General features: G+C 42.5%; 2 protein-coding genes across 5 annotated transcripts in view; one reads left to right on the forward strand and one right to left on the reverse strand.

Annotated features, from left to right (window-relative positions):
- The window catches only part of LOC126556339 (integumentary mucin C.1-like), a 521,191-nt gene that overhangs the window by 474,413 nt on the left and 22,185 nt on the right, over positions 1–24,593 (forward strand). The window lies entirely within an intron of this gene.
- The window catches only part of LOC126556512 (peroxidase-like), a 201,458-nt gene that overhangs the window by 30,878 nt on the left and 145,987 nt on the right, over positions 1–24,593 (reverse strand). The gene's annotated exons all lie outside the window — the stretch shown is intronic.

The raw sequence follows: 24,593 nt of genomic DNA on the forward strand, positions 1-24,593 counted from the left end.
AAGGAGACTCTTGCTACACATGCTTTAGTTAGTATATTAATATGCAAACTGGATTTATAAAAATATCACTTACTGTCATAAACTTTTGGTCGACATAAAATATAAAAAATAAAAATTAAACTCACTTTTGGCTCTTCAATCTCGAGAGATCTCTGTTTGTCATTACTGGTTTTCCTTGACTTTCTTTTGCTCGTAGCAGAATAGTCAGCCCAACGTACGGGAAGGAAGTCCAGAATGGATTTCATCCCCGATCCTGCCGGATGACTACCAGCACCACTACCAGCTCGGTCCTACTAATACACCAAAACGAAAAAAACTCTAATAAATCTTGATACATAGCATGCTAACAATACCTGAAATTGATAAGTAGTTCGAAACTAATAGAATTGAATTGAGGATCGATGCGACGAAGACCAAATGTCAGCTTGCCGGAAGCTCTTACCATGATAGCGGCCGACTCGGAATCATAGTATCAGTTGAAGGCAACGATCTCGAGGTGAGAAAGGAGTCGAGAGAAAGGATAAGTAGCGAAATCCAAAAGCGAATTGTTCATGCAAATCGTGCCTACTAAGGACTCCACAAACTCCTGCGATCCTCAAGACTCCAATAACACATAAAATTAACGATTTACCGCACCTTGATACGTCCGTTGGTCCTCTAGGTGTATGAGTTCTGGACTATGCTGACAGAAAACGCCAATGCACTCGCCATTTTCGAACGGCGGGTGATAAGGACTATCTTTGACGGTGTGTGCGAGCAGGGCGTGTGGCGATGGAGAATGAAGCACGAGCTAGCTGAGCTGTTCGGTGGTGCTGACCGGAAGAATACGGTGACTGGGGCCCGTGAAGAGAATGTCGGACTCATGCTCCACCAGGAAGCCGCTCGTTAGCGACCCGTTCGGCACGTATAGGCGTAGAGCAGCAGAGCGAGCTCGTTGGCTGGATCAAGTGGAGTGAAATCTGTCGGAGATCGAATGCAACCATGGATGAAGGATTACAGCCCTAGACTGAGTCCGACCGACCGATGTAGGACTAAAGCCCCAGACCTGGAAACGGATTGGAGGCGTGGCTACGTCATCTAGAGCAGGCTAACAAGAAGAAAAAAAATTCTAGAAAATTAGAGAAAATCCTGCATGACTATGAATTGCTGAAAATGAGCAAGCAGTCTTGAGCAATTTATGAACATAACCAATAATAGCAGCTTAGAGAGGCGAATGTAGTATCTAAGACTCAAAGCCTCTGTAAATAAACGAAAAAAAAAAAAAATAGCAGCTCTCCCCAGCTTAATGCAATCGACACTGTGAATTTAGGTGGAACAAATTAGCTGTGGGAACTCCGGAGTGGACTAATGAATCCAATCCGATTCCGACGCATAAAAACCGAAGAGTACTCCGGAAAAATCTGTAGTAATCTCCGGAGTAATGAGTTTACACCGGAGTAATCCGGAGTTAAATCAGGATTAAACCGGAATAATTACTTTGGAGTAACTCCGGAGTAAATTCCGGAATGCCTCAGTGTCAGATTAATCCAACTTCGGGAAAAATAAGGATTTTTTTTTCGTAATGACAGCCAGGCTGTATGCCTTCAAAACTAATCTAATATCTAGCTTTGCAACTTATTCAACTTATATCCTACTTGGAGGGTAAGCTACAGCTTGTGAAGCTACAGTAGCATCTGACTCCGGCATTCCGCCAACAGCAAAGCTGCCAGACTTCACAAAAATGAGGATTTACCCATCACTGAAACAAATAAGAGAACATACAAAGCAAAGGAAATTTATTTAACTACGAATTCACGACTTGGCGTAACAACGTCTTTCCTTCAAATAAAGAAATATCTGAATCAACCCAGAAAAACTTAACCTCAACTTTGGTTGCGGTGTGATCGATCCTAATAATCAGATGTCAAATAGTATATCAACAGTCATTAAAATGAATACCATAAACCTACGAAGATACTAAACCCGTGTGAATCCGCACTTTCCATGCGTATGCACTCATAAAACACCTCCTTGCAGTTAATTTGCGAAAGAATGTGAAGGAGTTTCGCTCTTATTCTCATGAAAATTAATGCTAATTAAAAGTGCAAACTATTTTTAAGTCACCCCCATAACTGCAACACCTTCAAGTGAATAATAATGATCGGTCGAAATTAATTTTCACCCTCTCTATCTCTCTCCGGTCTGGTCGGTCGGGTCTTCTGGGTGTCGTTCATGGAGCGGTGCGGAAAAGTGCGAGAGAAAATTTTCACACTACGCATATTCGACACGGTCATTCTCCCCGTTCGCGAAATATTAAGCTCACCCGACCCTGAAGACGCGTGCAAAGAATGCTAGCAACATATTTTAACGAAAGTCCATCCCCAACCCCAAGGTTTGTGAGGTATTCTCGAAAAAGAAAGAACAAAGCCCACCACCCAAGTACGCAAGGTTTTTGCGACATCACACTCGACAGTGCATGTTAGATCATGAAGGTGCAATTGAAGGTATTGGTGCGCGAGAGGGAAAGAACATCCATGCATCGTCGAGCTTTTGGGTGGATTTACGCGAATCCATTACCTTTTAATTGTGTTTACGATCAGCACAATCTTAACGCTCAACGAGGCGTCTCCGCACGATCGTCGTCCTGCGGTTAACGAGTGCGAATGGCCATAGCGACTTTTTGTCGCCAGCTCTAGCTTTTGTCAAGCTCCTACCACGGTGGATTGCACTTGGTTGGAAATTGATATGCCCTTGTGAAGCTAATTTCGCACCGTCAACTATAAATTCAATTGCATTTCTCGCCTCTCCGCTGCTCACACTCAGCTTACCGACGTTGGCCGAATGCACAACCAAATCGCGATTGAATGGACCACCATCGAAGCGACGCTGTGTTTGCTGGTTATGTGAAACAAGAAGATGTCCGCTATTTTTTCCATTTTATTGGTAGCCCTTCAATATTAAAAATGGCATAAATTGGACAGCATAACCATGTTCCGACGCAATGTTTTTCCGCCGAACCACGACGAGTGACAATCGTAGGGACCATTTTGTCTACGCTCCCCCAACCGATACGTGACGCGCACTGGCATGTGATGCAAGGTGTTTTTTTTTTTTTTTGTTCAACAAAAGATTAGCCTCTCCTGCCATCGGTACCATCCAGCGGCGATCGAACAACGGTCAGTTCAGTCAAATGTGACGATGCACTTCGCAATCGTTTGCCAATGCCGTACGCACCGGCATATCGATGACAATCGGATTTAAGCTTTTGCTTCCTTTTCCAATATTTTCTTTCTTCTATGCTTCTTGGGCGTTTTTACCCACCCGGCACGCACCTAAACATCCACCAAAGTAAACTCCTAAACGCATCCAACTGTGAACTGCCCGCAGTAAAGCTGTGGATGGAGCCGCATGGTGGGTGTGAAAAGTGGTGGAAAATAAATACATCGATCTCCGAAAATGCGTCTCGGCGAACTGGCCGCGCGCAAGGTGACGGTGACGATTCGTGGGTGAAAGGAGTCCCGCACACTTCAGTCTGCCTTTCTCCCTGTCTCCCTGTCTTTGGCGAGAGCTCGCCGGCCTTTAGTGCGGAACGGTGGTAAGCACGTCTGCGCAACAAGTGAAAGAAAGAAACTCGAACAATATGACGCACACACCCGCACAGCAGATCGTGTGGATGGGGCACAGGGTTTGAAGGGAAGGGAGAGAAGGGAAGGATGGGACCGTGGGATGGTTGAAGTAGCCGACCGGGTCACCACTATGCTTTGGACCTAGGCATAGCTCACTCGGTCGGTTACTGCTTCGATGATCTAACGACCGAAAACTGTTCCAGTTGCGGGGTTTTTGGCGACCGTCCACCGTCCGACACAGACGGCACTTGATGATCGACCGATGCGAGCGAGTGTGTAGTGTACAGATGTGGTCGAAATGCGGTCCAGTGTTTCGAAATTGAGACTAAGCTTTTATTACACACGTTCGTGCACGATATGTCCTGGTTTTTGTGTGGGCATGTTGAAGAGCTGGAGAACCGATGTGGACGATGGGTAGTTTTGTGCAAAAAATTATTGAACGCATTTCTCGCAGCTCCAGGAAAACCACCACCCCCTCAGTCGGTGTTGGAGAGTGTTATGGCACAAGGGAAAAAGCGAACCAAATGCGAATTTCAGTAGGAAAAGGGATTCACATTGCATACCGATCACTTTCTAGCGTTTGCTATTGTCGTATGATCATCGGTGGTGGAGAATTTTTGGTGGTTCGTTCGAGTTTGGTCCATGATGTTTTGAATGTGTTTTATAATATATTTTCAACATCAAGATTTGTACTCTTTTCTGGGATGAATCTCTGGGATTCTGGGTTGGAGAATTCTGGAATGAATTTCAATTCGTTTAAGATGTATTTCTTATTACTGATAAAGAAGTTTATTAATTGGAATCTGATAAGGGCGTGCAGTTGTACAAAGGCTAGTATATTCTACACATAGTCATTTTTTCCTTCCAAATTTTTTATTTATTTTATTTATTTATTTTAAGTATGACGCTTGCGCCGTATTGTCAAAAACACATGTGATGACTATGTAAATAAACAAGATTATTCGGGCATTTAGTCTCTGTTTTTTTTTTCTTTGCTTTATCCCGGGTATTCGGGTCTGGACTGTAACAAAACAAGCAGAGTTATTTGAACAGCACAAACATGGATTCGCCTGTGTGCAATGTGCTGCAGTGCAGTTCAGCAGTGACATTCAAAGCTCGACCAGTTCAGCATCGGATTGAAGAATGATCGGCAAGTCCTATCCCGCAGCTTTAAGAGCGACTTTGTTACTCTCAAGGCAGAACCCATCAATTGCTCACGAATCCAGCGCCAAAGCTGCCAAACTCATTTTGTTAAAGCTGGACGGTCTCCCCATAGCATCCACCAATATCACCTATCCCCCAACGTAACCGAGGTGGGTATCCATCACCGAAGACCGTGCGATTAGGGCGCAGGAGAAGGCTGCCACTACCAGCAGAGGTAGCAGACCTTAGAGCGCGACGCCGCATAATGAGAATGCTTCCAAAGGTTGAGGCTCAGCATCCCTCGCAATCTGACCTGAACTACGTCCCTTTTGTAACAGAAAGGCATTGTCGGATTGGAAGGATGTTGGGGATTTGGAATCATAGGATAAAACCGTTGTCTCTGGCGAATCGGTAAATGATCCTCATGTAGAGGAGGCCACGGATAGCCAGAACTTCTCTAATTTCTTTACCCGGCCGTCTGCCAATATGCTCCAATGCGCTCAAGGGTCTTGCGGCATCAAATTCTAGGCAGGACCACAAAAGGTGATCCACATCGTGGAATCCGTCACCGCAGCCACACACTTTTGTCTGAGCCGGAGTTATACGCTGTAGATGAGCATTCAACGCAAAATGATTCGACATCAGTCGAGACATCATTCGTAAGAACTCCCGGTCTACAGAGAGCCCATCGAACCAAGGCCGCAGGGACTCTTGCGGAAAGATCGAGTAAAGGAAACGCCCGAGTTAATCCGCCTACCACATGCTCTGCCAGCGAGACAGGAAAAGTTGGTGTGGAAAACGAAGGAATTCCTGGGCCGAGATAGGTCGGTCAATGATTTAATTGAGTGTTGAGTTATAAATAAAAGAAAATATTGATGTTCTCATCCTCGACTAGGAATCCTATTCCAGAATCTGATACGTATTAGTTCATAGTAAAGCAAAATGGTGTGTACTTATAAGCGGATTCGGAGACACGAACCGCTCAGGAATGGTAAGCTTCACCGATAACATTTTTTAACCGCACGAAATAAGAGAAATTGTCGGACCAAACTTACCCTGATTTTATTTTTTTTTATAAATTTTAATTATTTCATTTATGTGGCGGGGCAAGTTGCCCCGTATGAGTGGAATACTTGCCCGAATTTCCGCTAGCAATATGGCTGAATGCTTGGCCATGGTTGTCTTTAAAAAATCTACTCTTTAAGCTATTTCTAAGCTTAAGCAAATAGTTGCTACTCCGTCTTAGACACACATTGGATAAAACTATTCCAAGGAGGTTTGCCCAAAATTTCCAAATCCTTGCTGAGATGTTTTGGGAGGTTTTTAGATCGACAACATGCCCACTTACGATCAGGACACAGAGACAGGTCCTTTTTTATGGATGTTGTGATGAGTTGGTGTTGAAGTCGATGAGCTGGGCCTCGCTGATTTGCCAAGGTTGTCCGACAGTTGCCTCGTGTAAGGGGCCTTCCCCCGTTGTAGGGGCCCCTGGGCCCCTGACGTTCGTGTTAGGGCACCGTTGAAAGAAACCACCCTCCATCTCACCCAAAAAATTTAACCCCTCAACAGCTCAGCCTTTTGGCGATGTTAACGTAGAAGGAAATAGAATGAAGCAGCCAGCTCTCCACGGTCATTTGTGTGAAAATTGTTGTCGGCAACATGTCTCCACAGGCTATTGCGTATGGATACAACAGGAACGGTGATACAATGATTAGAAAATTTGTAATATCTCACACTAATAATCCACTCAAATTGTTCGGAATTGGCCCAACACAAGAAGAGCAGTAACCAATTCAATTAAACAGACACTTGGACTAACGGACTTTAAATAACACAACAAAATAATCAGTAAACTACAGAACTACACATTGACGATCTTTTCTGTCGAACAGTTGACGTATATCAACGGTAAACAGTTGACGTATATCAACGGTAAACAGTTGATGTTTGTCAATATTTATTTATTTCATTAAATACATAAAATTTCATTAAATAAATAAATAAATACAAAAATATATAAATAAATAAGCTAAGACTGTTAACAAGATCTACATAGATCTTCTCAACGATTTAATAAGAACTGTTTTCATGCCAGCCAAGGAGCTGCAGGAATGGGATCTGATACCCGTGCCGGTCCTGCAGTGTGAAAGACTAGCGCGGTTACTACAAAACCCAAGGACCGATAATACTTCAGAGTACCAACATTGTTGCCTTTTGCTCGTCGACTCGTGCATTAACTACTCATCCCTCCATTCGTCCAGAAATGACAGTTTTGACATTTATACAAACTCGCATCGAAAACCTAATACACTAATGACCGTCAAACATTCGCATGAGATTTGTTTTTCATTACCAACATTAATGTGAAGTTTGCATGACCAGCGCAAAATGTCACTCAAGAGGAAGCTAAATCTTGACAGCTTGGACAGAAAATCACACTCCCTAAAAAGTGGTTTTCTTGTGCATCATCGAAAAAGAAAAATCACCGGCAGTTACCATTTCGATAATTAATATTCGATGACGATAGAAACGATAAGAAATACTGTAAGCAATAAGTTTATAGCATCAATTCAATTGCTGATACCAGTAGCACACACATCACGCACACACGTACTCCCAGGAAAGAAATGACACGACCATACCACATCACCATTTGTCTAGTGTTGGGATCAAGTTCGGCGCACGAGTTGATGGTGAAATTGGAGAGCAGGTGATTTCGATGCGCGAAAAGCACCGAACCTCACCGTAACCGTGGTCAGGTAAGTAATGCTCAATAAACAACCGCAATGGCCTTCAATTAATTGGGGCTTCCAAGCTTTATACACCTTCTCCCGCTTCGCCGTTTCCCCCAGGGCACACACGCGTGTAGCACATATAATTTCGCGAACCGACAGAATTGCCATCGTAAAAAAAAACTCAAAATTCCACCGGGAGTGTATTAAAAAAGGATAGGAAAGTCGCTACCATAACGATACGGAACAGAGTCCAAGCTATCACATTAGTGCTTTTCATTGGCTCTAGTGCTCTACGTCTCATAAAACATTGCCGTTTGAATATGGTGGCCGCCGGGGAAAGTTGTCGGTACGGTTGTGTTTGTTCACACCTGTGTCAACCGATGATTATCGCTGGCCAGACTCCGATCGTACTGCGTGCGTGACATCTGATGCGAGCATCACACTGGTGATGACTTTGCAGCTCCATACCCCGGACCATTGCAGCAAGTGACGGAAGATGGGCCTGCCAATCATAACTCGCCTGATTGAGCGGTTCAATACGTGCAAACGTACCAGCTCAGCTGAAGAGTTAACCGCAATTGACCACTCTGGTAAGTGTCGCGGAACGGACGGAAGACTGCGACGGTTCCGACAGCTGACTGTCTAGCGTACGCTATTCACCGGACTTACTGTTTGCTCAACGAGATTGCGCAAAATGCTCATAACAACCGTTTGAAATTGTTGTGCGCGTTGGTTTTTATGTCTTATTATGCGATCGTGTCATGTGTGTTTTGCTGTTTTCGATACTTTCTGTAGCTGTCGAACGTTCGTCTTAGTCCGTTTCTGTAGATTAATTTTAGGAATAAAATTTTCTTGGAATACCATTATACCATTTGAACTTTTAAGACTTTAGACTTGAACCTTTTTTTAGTATAGATGGAAGTTAACACAATGCAAAAACTGACAGAAAATCAAAAGCAAGTCATGCTACTAATTGTTTGCACTACGCTTGTTAGCATCTTGTCGGAGAACATTGGCACAGACCAATTTGCAAGTGCCAAACACTTCATGTGTTCTGCCGTTTCGTTGTTCCGCAAACAGGCACAAACAACCACCAGAAAGCACCTTATGTTGCAGTGCCTATTAGACCTCTTTTCCGTTCTAAACCATATGAAGAAACAGCGTTTAAAGCATACTTTAACTCTCCAAAATCTCAAGAAGTGTAGCGCCAGCGATAGGCTAAACCGATGGTCGGTTTGTCAGAGATTAAAAAAAAACACACACACACACACACAGGACACAGAATGACGATCCGTCTTCGTCGTTTGGCGGAGATTGTGAAATGGTGCACTCCTCGACGGCAAAAAAAAACAGCCACCACCTGTCCATTTATCACTCTCGACCACTCCGCACATGAAAGTTGCAACATTCACCCGGGCAAGCGCACGTGTAAAGTCATATAATCGCCGGCTAGCTGTGGCGAATGGGGCATAAAAACCACCAACGAGAGGTTATTTTTGGCGGTGCAAGTACCCACACGGTGCTGTGGTGAACTTTGCGCGGGTCAGCCAACTCGGAAGCACTCGTCCGTGTCACGAGACCTGTGAGTTTTAATACGTACGGTGCAGGGCGGTGGAATGAGATCAATGTAAATGATCTTGCGGTCGTGGATCAGCGTGTGGCAAGGTGTTTTGGTGGGCGTTATGTGTGAACGATAGGTTGATGGTATCGCAGCGTAAGAGCGTAACTAAAAAAGAGAGTTTTGAAAATAATCGATTTATGCAACTGTTTAGGGCAGATTGGGGATGCCAGTGACAAGGAACTGTCGTGAAGATTACAGCATAGGATATCATCCGTTTACTGTTCAAAGACACTAGCTAGTTAAGAATTAGGAACATAAAAAGTTCCCAACGCCCTACGATTAGGCTATAGAGTTCAGAAGGCTAACGAATTCCTGATCTGTGCACCGCCCTCTATTCTAGTCACAGACTGTGACTTGCTCTCTCTCTCTGCCCGACTCGGGAGCAGATGCTAGAGGAATTCTGCTACCTTGATACGATCGTAACTTCGGACAACAACGTAAGCAGCGAAATCCGAAGGCGCATTGTTCAGGGGAATCGTACTTACTACGGACTCCACAAACTCCTGCGATCCAGAATACTCCAACAAAACACGAAATTCACTATATAACGCACCTTGATACGTCTGGTAGTCTTCTACCGGTACGAGTATTGGCGGATTATGCTCCATGGAGGCCCTAAGCGGAATGGAAGTTGGTTGCCCCTATCACGTTGAATCTACTGCGTTGGAGGAAGGTTCTTGTGGATTCGAGACCCCTTACCAGCTCTAGGCCCCCGTGGGTCGTTCACAACGCTTACCGTTAAACCCGCCACTGAGTATGAGTCCTGGACTATGCTAACGGAGGACGCCAATGCACTCGCCATTTTCGAACGGTGGGTGTTAAGGACTATCTTTGGTGGTGTGTTTGAGCAGGGCGTGTGGCAAAGGAGAATGAACCACGAACTAGCTGAGCTGTTTGGCGGTGCTGATATCATGATGGTAGTCAAATCCGCAAGGATACGTTGGCTGGGGCACGTGATGCTGACGAAGATTTGCTGCAGGATGGAGGACTGCAGCCTTATACCGAGCTGAGATCTTATCAATCTTTTTCAGTGCACACAAAACTAGTCTAGGTAGATTACAGATGAGTTGGCTTATTAAATAAGCGATACTTTGCCCGCTGATGTAGGCAACATTGGCGCCGGTCTTCAAACGGCAGGACCAGGGTTCAAACCCCATCCCGTAGTGAGGACTGACTACCCAACTACGTGGTATCGGTAAGTCTAGTAAGCCATTTGATGGCAGGGTGACCTTAGAGGTCGTTAATTCAAGACGAGCGAGAGGATTACAAACAACATCACACTACAACAACTTCCATCACTTTCGCCGACTTCGAAAATTAGTTAAAATTCTAATCGAACATGAAGAGAGTAAACATGATTAATTTTCCATTACAAATCAGGTTAACATCCAAAGAGCACGGGTAGACACCATATCAAGTTACCTCAGGCAATTCATTTCATGATCAGCACATTCCCAACCAACTGTATGGGAATAATTCGAAAAACCTCAAACACGCATTTATAACACCATAAATCACGATCATCTATAGCGTCGAGCTAAACCACACGGACACTCACACTCAACCAGTGTTAAGTAAGCAATCCCAAACCCAGTTCTTTGGTGATACAGTTTGCTTTTAGAGGTCAATCGACTAGCAGCGAACTAAGCCTACACACAGACCATGCAGCGCTAAGGCACCCGTCTGGATTTTTATCGCTTTACGGCTTAGATCGTGGTCACTAGTCCAACGACTAGTGACCACGATGCATCAAGGCGGCTGGCTTCGTATGCACCGAACGGTAAACGATTAAAATGGCGTCGCGATCGGTTAAGCAAGGTCGCACCTATATCACACTATCGTGTAGACTGGTGCAAAAATTCGACATATGAATCTGACCAGTTTTATAGTACCTTGCTTTTATCGCCTCAGTAACCCTGAGATCTTTTGCAGCCAGATGCTCAAAACAGATCCACCTGCCTTTTATGAGAAGCTGATTTTGCCGGAACTACTCACGATTTCTGAACGTCTCAAGCTACTCATGTACAGTTCACACCAAAAAAAAAAAAAAGACCTGCGCAGGTGGTCATTGGTTTTATCTGCACTTGCTCGATGGGGTAAGATCAAGTGAATGTCCGGATGCTGGTAAACGGTGAAGTGATCTATCCTCGTTTACGATTCATTAATCTGCGCGCCAGCCGATCATGTTGGGATGGGCGATGGTGGATGGACGAATCTCAGAAGGAAATTGTTACAGAACTTTTGGTTCTGTAGGCACGGTTATGGCTGCGGTTCGTTTCCCAACCGGGGGTCGAAAGGCAAGGTCTTTCTATTTCGGTTTTTTTCAGTTTTTTTCCCTCTTTTGTTTTGCTTTATCAATCATCATCATTCATCGGTTAGTTGGTGCGCTGTTCCGTGGCGATCGTGAGTCGATCTGACTGTTGACATTGCTTGGTAGCTTCCAGCGTGCGATCGCCTTTTTTCGGGGTGTGTGCACCGTTGACAGCTACGCTGACGCATTAAACTTGAACTTCAATCATAGCCACCATTTTTTTTCTTGAACACGTTTTCGGCGACTAGCGTCTAATGATCTTGAACGAGTGTCAACGCTAAGCACAAACATCTGCAGACCTTAGTGGAAGGTTGCCGCATCGTTGTTGGATCGTTGACTGGCAATTTTTCAGCGTTTTAAGGTTTTGTTTTGTTGATTTCTCAATACACTAGCAGCAGGATATCTATTTCACATGATGTCAAACTCTATTAAAATCTTTGCCGATTCGCACCTACCATCCACATTCTTTAATTGATCGTAATTAATGACCTGGATCACACGCTACACATGATTTACACACAATACAAAACAGTCATTAATAATAACATACCACTTGCCTGTGAATCAAATCGATCATTGTGAAATCGCTATATTTTATTTCTCTTGTCTGGGCCTATGCTTTTTTATACGTTTTAAATTGATCGATAGTTTAAGAATCCCTTCTAAATTCAAGTCTTTGATGCGGAGGAACGTTTCGAACAGATGCTAGACTAATTATTGCATTGATTGGTTTCAGATTAGTATCTATCTGTTATTATCTAACAAACGTTTGAAATTACACCAAGAGAGACCAATTAACCAAGTTTACCGGCACCTTGCATTACTCTGCCCAGGTAATTGGTGTATTCTTGAAATAATATTCGAGTTTGAAACCGATTCGAGTTTCCGTTCATTCTGCTTATCCATCGAGCACACGTACAATCCCTGGCCCAACTCAACGTTTGAATTTCAGGCGAAAAAATTTCGACAGCATAAATCGGGCTATTTCTTACACTGATTGGGAATTTCTTGAAAACAGAGACATCACAATCGACGAGGCTGTTGATACCTTCAACGCAAAACTTCTGCAAATTCTACACGACACTGTTCCGCGGTTTGGACCTCCGCGCAATCCAGCGTCGTCAAACAGTACTTTACAAGAACTAAAAAGACGTAGGCGAAATGCTGTAAAAGTCCAACAACGTCACCCCAACGCCCTCAGCTGTCAAGCAGCGCGTCTTGCACTACGCTGTTATCGGGCATACAGCAGGTTACTTTACGACCGCTACATTTCGCGTGTCCAGAGAAGCCTTAGAAGACGATCCACAGGCTTCTGGTCATTCGTAACGTCACGGCAAAGAAACAACGCGGAACCTTCCTCGCTGCACTGCAAAGACTCTATAGCAAACACCGACCATGAGATATGCAAAACCTTCGCAAGGAGACTCTCTGACGTTTTCTCCTCATATGTCCCCGATCCTATCGCCGTTTCTCGCGCGTCTAGCAGCACTCCAGTGCACTGTATTGACCTGCAACAAATCACCATAGATTCAAACACTGTAATGACACCTTCTCGTCAGGATATTCAATTTGTTGATGGACAAAGATGAGATCCCGGCCAAATATTTTATGAGAAATTATGAAGTGTGTATCAACTGGGATTGAAAAGCAGGGAGGGATATTTTAAAATCAAAATGATTGGACGAGTAGCTGAACATTTTGATGGCAATAAGGAGGCTATCTTTAAGGCCCACTGCAGTGCGACGTATATTAACATAAATTGGCGGATGGTTACGAAAGGAATGGGAGGGAACATACAGTGAGATATTGCAGAGTAAAGCTGGGGCATCGATGCAATCAAGCAGAAGTGCGGCAACAAATGAGGATTGGACGATGAAACGACGATCTTAAAGCAGCCGGCATCTGTCCTACAGGCTTGGTAACAGGGCAGGGTAGAGGATCTTTCATCAATGATTTTCCGAAAGTCAAATCTAGTGTAGGTCCTGTGCAACCGCCACTTTATTCTATCTATATGAATCCTTGCAGACGTGGACCAGGTCACCGAGCAATGTTCCAGCATCGACCTCAACACTGAACAGAACAAAGACTTCAAACAACAGGCATCAGAGAAGTTCTATCGAACTTTTATATCAGATTGATTATCTTCTTCTTCTTGGCTTAACGAACTCTCTCTTGAGAGTATGCACCCGGACAGTGTGATCATATGTACATCCGAAACGGCTCAAAAAGCATCACCAAAAAATACTTTTCAATTCCTGATGCGGCAGCAAGATTAAACCCTTAAGGGGGAGAGCAACTATTTATGTAAAAAAGGTGTTTGTTTATTGCTAATTTGTTCCATAAACACACAAAGTTATAAAACATCCAGCCAACTCCATGAATCACCCCTATTTATTTAACGGTTATGCTCCTAGCGCAATAAAGTGAAATAAAAAAGAAAAAAAACGAACTGAAAATTAAATCCGCCAAACGCGGTTCGCAAACGATCTGCACATCACGATAACGCTAATTTATAACCCATGGACCCAAAACCAGCTTTGCGTCAAAACAGTGCCTAACGATCCCTCCCGGCAGCCGTTTTTTTATCATTTAGTCAGACCTTCCTACCCTCAAATGGAAAGCGATTGTGTTGAATCAATAATCCATTTATGCGCACCTAGCACATGTTGCTGGTATGATGGCTTCAGCGGGGCCAATTGACAATACATGTCCCCCCCCCCATCTCATACGGTCGCATCGCGAATGAGCATTTAAAGGAGAATATTATACTCAACATTAACTAATTGCTTGATTACGCCGTGTGTAGCAGGGCGGTAACGGACTAATAAACGAAGACAAACCGTCCGTGCCCCCGTGCCCACAAAAGCCAGCCCTGCTCCGGGGGTCAGATACCGAAATTCGCGGATTGAAAGCGAAAAATGATTTATTTATCATCATCGTGCGGTGAATTAATGGACGCTTCCGTATCCGTTCCCGCTCAAGTGTGCCGATTTATGTGCGCCGCCACTTTCTTGCTCAGCATCGGTAACGGGCCAGCATCTCACAGTGGATAACATGATTGGATCCGGCTTAGTGCGTGTTTATTTCTGTGTGTCGCTGGTACGGTTTAAACCATGACCAAGTATCCCCGAGTGGTTACTGTTTCAATGAAACATTGTTTACCGCTGCACCTAATAAATCGGTGCCTTTCTTTCAGCGCGGTGGCCGGACCAGATTCGATCAACCGCCCAACACCAGTCGAACCGAGAATCGGGCGATGAAACGGCGATTAATACGGCCCAACGACGCACTCACCTTAGGTCGCACAGGTTGTGCCAGGGCGCACGTTGCATAAGGCGCACTTGAGCCGATCACTTGAGCAAACTTCTGTTGCGTTTCGCCCCACACCCGAGACACCTTCACACACGGCACCGAAATGGTGTCACACCAAATTGCTACCATCGTTCTTTGGCCCGCTTTTACTGGCGTATGCATCCGCCGACCGGTGGTAGCAGCCGTTTTTGGACGTCATTATGCTCTTGTGTGTGGTGGCCGAGACAAAACCCTTTTGCAAACGGTAGCCATAATTATTCTGTACTCTGGGTTGTCGTTTACCTTTTTCTTTTGCTGAGTTTTGGGCGTCCAAAATGTAGCAAAAGTAAATTGGCCAATCATTAGCACTGGTTTTTTTTTTTTTTCAAGAAGATGATGTACGCAGCCCTTTTGAGCAATGTGTGCGTACAATTAGGAAGGCAAATAGGTTTGGGGCACGGTTGTGAGCAGCAAAGAAAGATTACAAAAACAGAAAACAATATTCATCCCGCAGAGCTTTCATCACTGTACGGTTTGCCGATGTGAGAAGTTAAAGGATTCTTTTCTATTCTTTTTATGCATTGGTTTCCGCGTTTTAGATTTACCCAAATTGGAGCTTTGGTTTCTGCATCAAAAATAAAGTGAAGAATCTATTATGATAAGATACATTTAGGAAAATTCTCCTTGATGCACGGAATCCCCATGACATCATCTCTATTCCCAAGGGGCTTTGCAATTGCACTCCCTGATTTTCTAGCTTAATACATCAATAAATCAAGCGTCACATTTTCCAAACAAAACCATGTATTGAATTATCTCCGGATCCTCAGATCTCGAGAATCCTTACAGCATAATTACACCTACTCCTTACTACACTACCCACATCAAGGATCTTGGAGTTGTCCTTAATACAAAGCTGATTTTTGACTTGCAAACTGAGGAAGTGATCACACGTGGCAATCATCTACTAGGGCTCGTACTTAGCATGGGTGAAGACTTCAAAAATTATATTTCCTTAAAGTCCGTGTACTGCAGTGTCGTTCACTCAGTACCCGATGCATCCTTAGTCTGGATTACGCCTGCTTCCTTGGTCATCTGGCAGTCAACATCCACCCTACCAAGCTAACGCTTCTTAGTTCGTAAACGGTCTGCGAAAGACATCGTATGGCACGACATATTTGTTCGTAGCTGGTCTACCTATTGGAAACATTGACTGTCCAACTGGATAAATGGACTGAATAAAGTAAGAAACATTATCCTGCCTCTCTTTTAATAGCTTAGCGACCTACTAGGTCACGCCAGCCTTCGAATGGCTTCTTAAACTATCTGATACCACGTAGTAGTTGGATAGTCAGTCCTCACTATGGGATGACGGTCTGGAAGTGATTTGAACACAGGTCCTGTCGTGCGGATTGCACAATAATAAAGAAAATAACATAATAAAACCAGACACATCTTCACCCAGATCTGCAACGAAATAGGAGTCTCTTTTTTAAGGACTCGAGCGTTCTGCCGATGGTGGGGCCGCCAGCCCCAACGTAAAAATGTTGGCAACGAAATGGAGTATCCGTCCCAGAGAGTGCCAAATCTCCACGGTATGATGCTCCAAAGACACGTTAACCCCCTGGAACCAGAAAGGGTATGAATAACAGAAGAATACATGGCAGCATCCATAACCTAGCTCAGCCGGGATTAGGTCCATTTAAACTGAGTGAGAAGGAAATTGAGGGACTGAGGGAGAAGTGAAAGGGACTTTAAACTGAGGGAGCAGTGAATAACAGATATTAAGGAAAAGTATCCAGATATGGTCCTCAGTCTTCAGAAATCCGGATGGGTGATGATTTTAGACAAGAAATATTGGTCGACTACTAGCATTGATAAAAAACAATTAGCGTTGTCGAATCTGAATCTGGGCTGATGAAGCTGTTCAGCTTCAGCTGAACAGAAGCCCAGCTTCTTCAACTGGGCTGAAGAAGCCCTATAACAGATAAACAGAGAAAAGAAAAGAAAGAAGGCCAAATCATCAATAAAAGAAAATCCGCAAGCTAATAGGAGGCCCCACTACATCAGTCGTTCAACAAATCTTCAGGGACCTACTGCAAAGATGATCACCACATCTATGCCTGATGGATCTGTCGCTGGAAATAATGCAGGATGCGGAATGATAAATCATAACATCAAACTAACTGATAATACCAGTATCTTTTCGGCAGAAGCCATTGCCATGATCATCGCCGCAGAACCTATTCACCGATAGCGCTTGTGTCTTGGCCACCCTTGAACGAGGAAGTGCTAAGTACCCCTACATCCAGGCCTTATAAAATCTTCCGTCTTCCGTTCAAAGTACGTTTTGCTGGAAGCGGACAAAGCAGCCAACGAAGTTCGAAAGCAGCAAAACTCCCCCTGGAAGATATGATGAAATGGGCGGAAAAAAAGAATAAAAGAAGTATGGCAAGAAGAATGGTAAAATTCGAGAGAAAATAAGCTTCGATGCATTAAAACAGAGATGTCAAACATCCGTCCCGCGAGGTCTTTGAATCCGGCCCGCAAAAGCTTAATGAGAACATCGATTACGGATAAAATGGATGGAGGTCGAGCCAAAAAAATTGAACAATAATTTGTATTTGTAGCATTTTAAGAACCTTCGGACATTACCACTGAATATCATTAATGTGAACAAAAATTTATACATAGAGAAAATTAATGAGCTGACAATAGAGTTTGAAAAGAGCTGAAAAGAGAAAAAAACCTAAGGAAAAGTAGAGTTCAGTATTATTTGTTCACCGTTCCAAATAGATCCCACAATTGTTCCTGAAAAATATCAACCAGAACTCATAGATTTGCAAAGTGATACGAACCTTAAAGAGAAATTTATTTTACTTGACATGCATGAATTTTTCCCGTATTTGGTACCAAAGTATCCTCATTTATCTGAACCAGCTGGTAAGATATTTTCAATATTTGGTACAAAACATATGTTTGCGAACAACTTTATTCGGAAATGAATAATACTAAAAACAAAATGCGTTCCAGATTATCACAAAACCATTTCTATAGTGTATTCAAAGTTGCTTGCACCCACACAATGAAACGTAATATTCAAAAGGTAAGAGAAAGCAGGTGTCAGGAAAATCAGGAAATTTATAATGTTAAACATTTACATACGGAAACATATAATTTTTGAAGTTCTTTACTGTTACTGATACTATAATACGACTGAATTAAATTTTCTTACTAACTTCTTCCTATGATTACTTGCAATGAAATAAGTTCATCTAAGAAACATAGTAACTTAGATCATATACTTGTATCTTACATGTATATTTTTGGAATTTGAAAGTCTTTGCATGAGTGTTATGTACATAAATATTAAGTATATCCAAATATAATGGGATATGAACTATGCCGTGTGTAACTATTATTTTAAATCACATAAAATGTCCAGGTTGGATGCATGCAAAGTAAATAGTTAGGCAGGTTTTGCAACACAGAAGTGATATTTTTATATTTAGCCCGTAAGATCATTTTTGTTAGCAAACCGGCCCGCAAGCCAAAATGAGTTTGACATCACTGCATTAAAACATCAGTGGCTCCATACCACCCAAATGATTTCAACAATCATGAGCAAGCTATTATTAGTGGACTTAGGGATTGGTCACTCACGATTAACGCAAAGCCATCTGATAACAAAATCAGATCCAATAAAATGTACGTCTTCTTCTTCATCTTCTTGGCTTGGCGTGAACTCTAAGGTCACGACGGCCATCGAAATGGCTTATTATTTGACTTGCGCCGATGCCCACAGTTGGTTAGTCAGTCCTCACTACGGGGCGACGGTTTAGATGGGATTTGAACCCCAGTCCTGCCGTTTGAAGAGTAGCGCCACTGTCGCCTACACCATTGGGCCGCCCTGTAGTACTGTGTGTAAACATAAACAAATAGACATATCCTAGCAGAATGTGAAGGCTACAATGACGAAAGAACAGTGCACAATACAGGAAATAATAAAGATCAAATTCTAGCGAATAACGAAAATAGAAAAGGAAATGTCTTGAAATTCCTAAACGCTATAAATATGTTATGTACAATTTATGTACATTATTTATAGCGATAGCGTGTTTAAATGAATTGAAAAAATAAAAATGGCAGAAAAACTACTTAATATTGTTCATCAAACGAATTTTGTTGTATCAATTTCCAAGTTCGGATACACTAAAGGAGCTACTGAAATCGTAGAAAAGTTGAATTGGCACAACTCAAACGGATAATTCAATTTTGAACCAATTTAATTACAAAATCATGTTTAACACAGCGCCTATAGCGGAAGCAAAAACACGACTAATCCGCATATAAAATTAAAAACAAACACAAGCGTCAACATGCGGCTTTGTAACTGTAACAATTTCAATTCAATATGCCTCACCACATCCTATATACGTATTACAACCAGCAACCAGGCAGTTGCGAGCAAACAGAAAAAAAAACTGCTGTGCGAAAATAAAATCCGATACATTATTTCCATTTCATGAGCGTATAAAATTCAGAATCACACTAAATAATGCAGCAGACAGCAACAGCGTTGAACCGATCCCAATTACTCTTAGCTTTTGGTGCCGTTTGGGGCCTTTTGGAGAGGGCGCGAAAGGTTTATCAAACAATGGCGATCGTTGGGTGGCCAAATTATGGAGTAAAAGTAACACGGTTCTTACTTATATGTGTCCACACACGCAACACTGAGCACAGCATTAAGAGACAAAAATTGGACTTCTTTCAAAGATGTATTGAAGCGATCGTTGATTTAAATAATTTCGTGCTGCTTTCTTCTCTCGCACCGCTGCTTCCTTATCACAGGTGTTGCATATTCAAACGTTACGTTGAGGCTTATTAGGTTTTTCTCAACCATCATCAGCGGACGTTGTAAAGTTTAGCTTTTAATTACAATTATAAAGCGGACATAAAGCGATCAATGTGATCTTTTAGCGAGAAGGTAAAGTCCCTCAATCTATGGTCGCCACCAATGTACGCTTGGCTCATTGTAACCTCAGGCCATTTCGCGATTTCCACACGGAACTGTGGGTTTTTTGCGTTATCTGTTCGCGTGGATTTTAGTTCTTACCCCCCCCCCCCCCCTCCCCTTAAATGCACTATTAATCTATCGCTCCAAAACTCGCTTCTTGCAAGCTGCTTGTAATTTCGTGATCAACGTCAAGAATGCTGTCAAGAGCTGTGGTAACAAACACACACCGGGAGGGGTGCATGGGAAGGGTTTAATCTAGTTCTTTCGTGCCGCCCAGTGTTGGGGTGTGAACTATTTGCCTTTTTTTGTTCGTAGTTCCTTCCCGGCTAGATGATTTGCTACTGGCGGTAGGTCACTGATGATTGAACTACATTTTTTTTTTTTGGCTGTTGCAGAAGAATTTGGCAACAACAAAATAACCACGTAACAATTTAGGAGTAATTATTCTACCATCGAAAAAATTTTTACACTCCATACAATGCAATTAAGCGTATCTTTATGTGCTGCCAAATAGATTTTAGCAAATCCGGAAGAATAGTAATAAAAATGCACCACTCAAAGAAGAATTCCATAAACAGAACACGTTATGTGGAAGCGGGCAGTCTCTCTTAATGTGTTCCGTGTTGTGGAACTGAAATCGAAACTCTGAGCCTTCCTTTTTCCTCCCCAAAATGTTCAGTGGGTGCAGCTCGCTACTTGTTACACGGGGTGGAGGCTTCCAAGACTTCGTTTTACACACGGCCCCGTAGAATGAACGATCCGATGCCCCCTACCCAACCCATCGCATCGCGGGACAGGGCAGGTGAACAAACCTTTTTTGGAGTTTGGTTTTTCCACCCTCGTTCCGTCGCCGGAACGCCGTTCTACGTATTCACTCGTCTAATCCTAGAGCTGTGACCAACGTAGCTTGGAGCATTCTCTTCCTAAACATTTGCCCAGCCTGTGCGCAATCGTTTGAGCATTAGCGCGAACGCACAAAAGCAGTAAGAGGTGAATAGAAAAAAAATTAACCAGCATAAAGGGGGAGGTGGGGGACAAACATTAAGCACCCTCCAAAATCCAATCCGATGTATGGGGTAGGCCCAATGTCAATGCCAAGAAAAGGCAGGTGACCTACGAAACGACCTTCGGGTGCGTTTGATGGAACACGATCAGCCGCCGGGCAAGCAAGTGCACGCATGTATGTGAGGAAAAATGAGAGCTTTAGGGTGGCCAACAACACAAAAATGCTTCACGTCATAAGCCTTCGCGCACGCCCCAGGAGGAACAGCAACGCGTGCAACGTTTTATGCCATTCCGAGACACTAGATTAAAGTGGAGGATTTTTTGGCTCTTCTAGTCTTCTAATTGTACCATCATGATTGGGCAACTTTACAACTTTAAGTCATAACCTAGTTCTATGATTCTCGCTACTTTCCCTTTTTGACGTGCTATTCTCATACCTATTCTTTGTGTTAGACGAATTTTGGAAAGGAAAAATTCTTCAAACAACCTGTCGCTTGTTTGTTTGCGGGTATTATGTTCGATTTTGAACTTTTCGTACCACCATAACCTCGGTGCTGATTGATATAATTTTGTGCAAATTTGTCTCAATTATCACATTTACCGATCGCATTTTCATCGACCGAAAAGCCTCTTGAATGTGTTTAATTAAGCATGGCAAAAGTTTAAAAAATGAAAAAAAAAACTGAAGGTCGAGCTTTTGTGTGTCCCTGCCTGTGCCTAGATGTTTGTGTTTAACAATGAAAAGCCCTTTTAAATCTTATACAAAAATTACTATAGTAATACAAAAAGATATTTGACTCTGATGTACTTCTAGTCAAGTACTTAAGATGCTTATCCAGTATACAAAGTATTATAAAAAACCCCCCGCGCAGCCTGTACAGAGAGATAAAAGTTTCTATCTCAATAGCTCTAACAATAAATGAACCACATCTGCAACAGTCACCGTATGGTAACTATGGGCCCTTTTAGCAAAAATTGCAATACAAAATGTACCCAAATACCTTTGAGAGGCGAATCTTAAAGGTCCTAAGAGAAATATATTTTTTTAATCTTACTCTTTTTCTTCCTGAATTTTCGACCTACTGCGTCACGTCGGCTATCGAATGGCTGCCATGACGATTCTCAAATCACAATGAAATATATGAAACTTAACAAAAGTTTATATAACAGATATGATAATTCAGGTCAGTTGAGCTGCTGCGGGAAATTGACAGCTCCGCTCACCTATCCTTTCCATCTCCCTTCCAGAATGCTACTTCGTCGTACTATTGGAATTGTAATGGAAAACCATTCCTTCTCGAAGCCCTTTTTACGCTACGTCGGAGCCTTTCCTACTGTGTCAGCGCCATTTTCCTGTTTTCTATTACTTATTCGATTTTCATTTTACCTCTTTCTTTCTTTCTTTTCTTTCTAATTTAATTTCGTTTTCAATTCAAAGTTCTTATGTCTTTGCGATGTTTTGTTAATTTTTCATTGTGTCTTTTTTTTTGTGTATTGTGTTGTTTCGTAGGTTTGATTTTGTAAGTAAACATATAAGGCAGATTTAGGCTTTGTTTCAGATTTGTACAGACGTAATCGCAAACAAATGTTGTTTGAAATAAATAAAAATATATAAATAAATAAATAATTAATATAATTTTCAACAAACTAGGTAAATTAAACCTACTCGTTTGTTACTTTCATTAGCAACTTCTATATTTTGATTAAACTATGTCCCGATAGGCCATCCTCGTTATATAACGGCTCATGTCACTTTTAAGGTCTGTCATCATGATCTTTGCTTAACGATCTACTAGGTACGATATAATCATGTTACACGCGTAGTCAACGTTGATTCTCATACGTTCGTTCGCTTCGATCAACGGAAACAAATTCTTCACTACGGAAGTTGGACGTCTCAACAAGTATCATCCGTGCGTCAGAATCCAGCCCCAATGGAACGATCGCGTTAGTCATCGGCCAACGGACAATCTTCTCCCCTACGGAAACAGATGCATTCCTGAGAGTCCGATTCTCCTTCAACAGTTCAACGGAAGCCAACTCCCCTCTGCAGATTGGCGATCGTCCAGCAGCCCGTTCCCCACGATAAGAATGCCTGATTATAATTTGTCCCTTCGCGATAGGTATAAAAGAATAGGGAACATAGAGCTCAGCGCCTCATTTTCGGTTCTAGTTTTGTCATACATAGGAAGTGGGATCGCGTGGTGCCATTTGTAATCAATAAAAATTATTTTTTTATTGTGAACTTGTGACCAACCACATAATTATATATTTTATTTCATAAAAGACCATATGGTATATTGATACCATGTGTTTGGATAGCCAGTCCTCAACTACGGTGGAACGGTCCGGGTGAGATTTGAATCCTGAATTTGTCCTGTCACGTGAAGACGCCATTATCGCGTCTAGCACCGGGCCGCCCTCACAAGTACACACAGTAGTGCACACAAATATAACTTTTATTTAATTTGTTTATTTAAAAAAAGTTCCGCCCTACAAGGTTTGATAATATTTAGCTTAACTTAACCACTAGCGTGTAGGGTGTTAAGGATAAGGATTGGATAAAGGATAAGGGAATGGAAAGAGTTTAACAAGAGGAGGAAATCAAAAGCCTGGAAAAAGATATTGAAGAACCGCAGAGAGACGAGAAATGTACTATTGGAAGATCGGTAAGGAACGCACGAGGGAGTAAGGAGCAGGAAGGGACATACATGAAGACTTGAGAAAGAAGAAATGGCTCGTCAGTGACACCGAGGAGTAGACAACCAATAAATAAATCCTGCCGTCGAAACCGCCTGCTCTCGAATGATTCCAGGCCTAACATTTGTCGGCGGACATCATAAGTTGGCATTTGGGAGAGCGCATGTCCCGAAAAGCGTCTGAGCACAACTCAGGTAAAGCAGCGCTGAATCTGTTCAAGTTCTGTGGACCAGATTTGAGCGGCAGGACTCCGGACACATAGGACTCCAGCAGGCATATTCGATTGGATTGCGCACTAACGCGCAATAGAGAGTTCGCAAACATGTAAGATCATAGGAATCAGATGTCAATTTCCGAATGAGTCCGATAATTTTTATGCTTTAGAAATTATGACTTCGAAATGGGCTGTGAATGTAAGTTGCATCAGACACAGGTCTCGTATAACAACTTACAAAAATAATCATATCTTAACTCCACTGTGCATGCTGTGGAGTTAAGCATCCCAAAACCAAAATAAAAGAAGATATTCTACAGTGTTTATATAGAAATTGCCAAAAACCTTCTTTTGTGTGTTTTTGCGAGCATGTTGGTTATCATGTTGGTTGGTGAATGTATCCTTCAATCCCGATCACTATCGATCCTGAGCTCCACGAAATGTAGATACTCGAATGTGAGCGCCTTGTCGCCTCGTTAGTTATCGCCTTAACACTAAACAATAGAAATTTGATTTTCTTAAAGCCAAGCACACAAGAATATTTGTAGCTACCGAATGGTTGTGAAAAGTTCAACAAGAAACATTTATTTCCTCATAAACAACGATACGATCCTAAAGAAAACCACTTATTTTTAGTATTTACTATTTATAGTTCCCTGATTAATGATTAATCTACTATCGCCTTTTTTCCTTTGAAGCTCAAGCTTACTGAGATACCGCTGTGGTCTACTGTCGGCAATTGAATCTAAGATTCGAGCTTAAATCAATACTTGAATTGAAGCCTTCCGGTCTAAAGCCATTTTACTTACAACGATTAGTCGCTCTAACCTCTTGTGGATTCACACCTTTAATCATGCGATGTAATTCTCCCACGTGTTCGATTTGTGTTTGTAGCTCAATCACGTGCTGTTAATGTTTCTCTAAAAAGAAATTATTTATTCCTTAAATATA

Source organism: Anopheles maculipalpis, chromosome 2RL, assembly GCF_943734695.1.
Source record: "Anopheles maculipalpis chromosome 2RL, idAnoMacuDA_375_x, whole genome shotgun sequence".
Classification (NCBI taxonomy): Eukaryota; Metazoa; Arthropoda; class Insecta; order Diptera; family Culicidae; genus Anopheles; species Anopheles maculipalpis.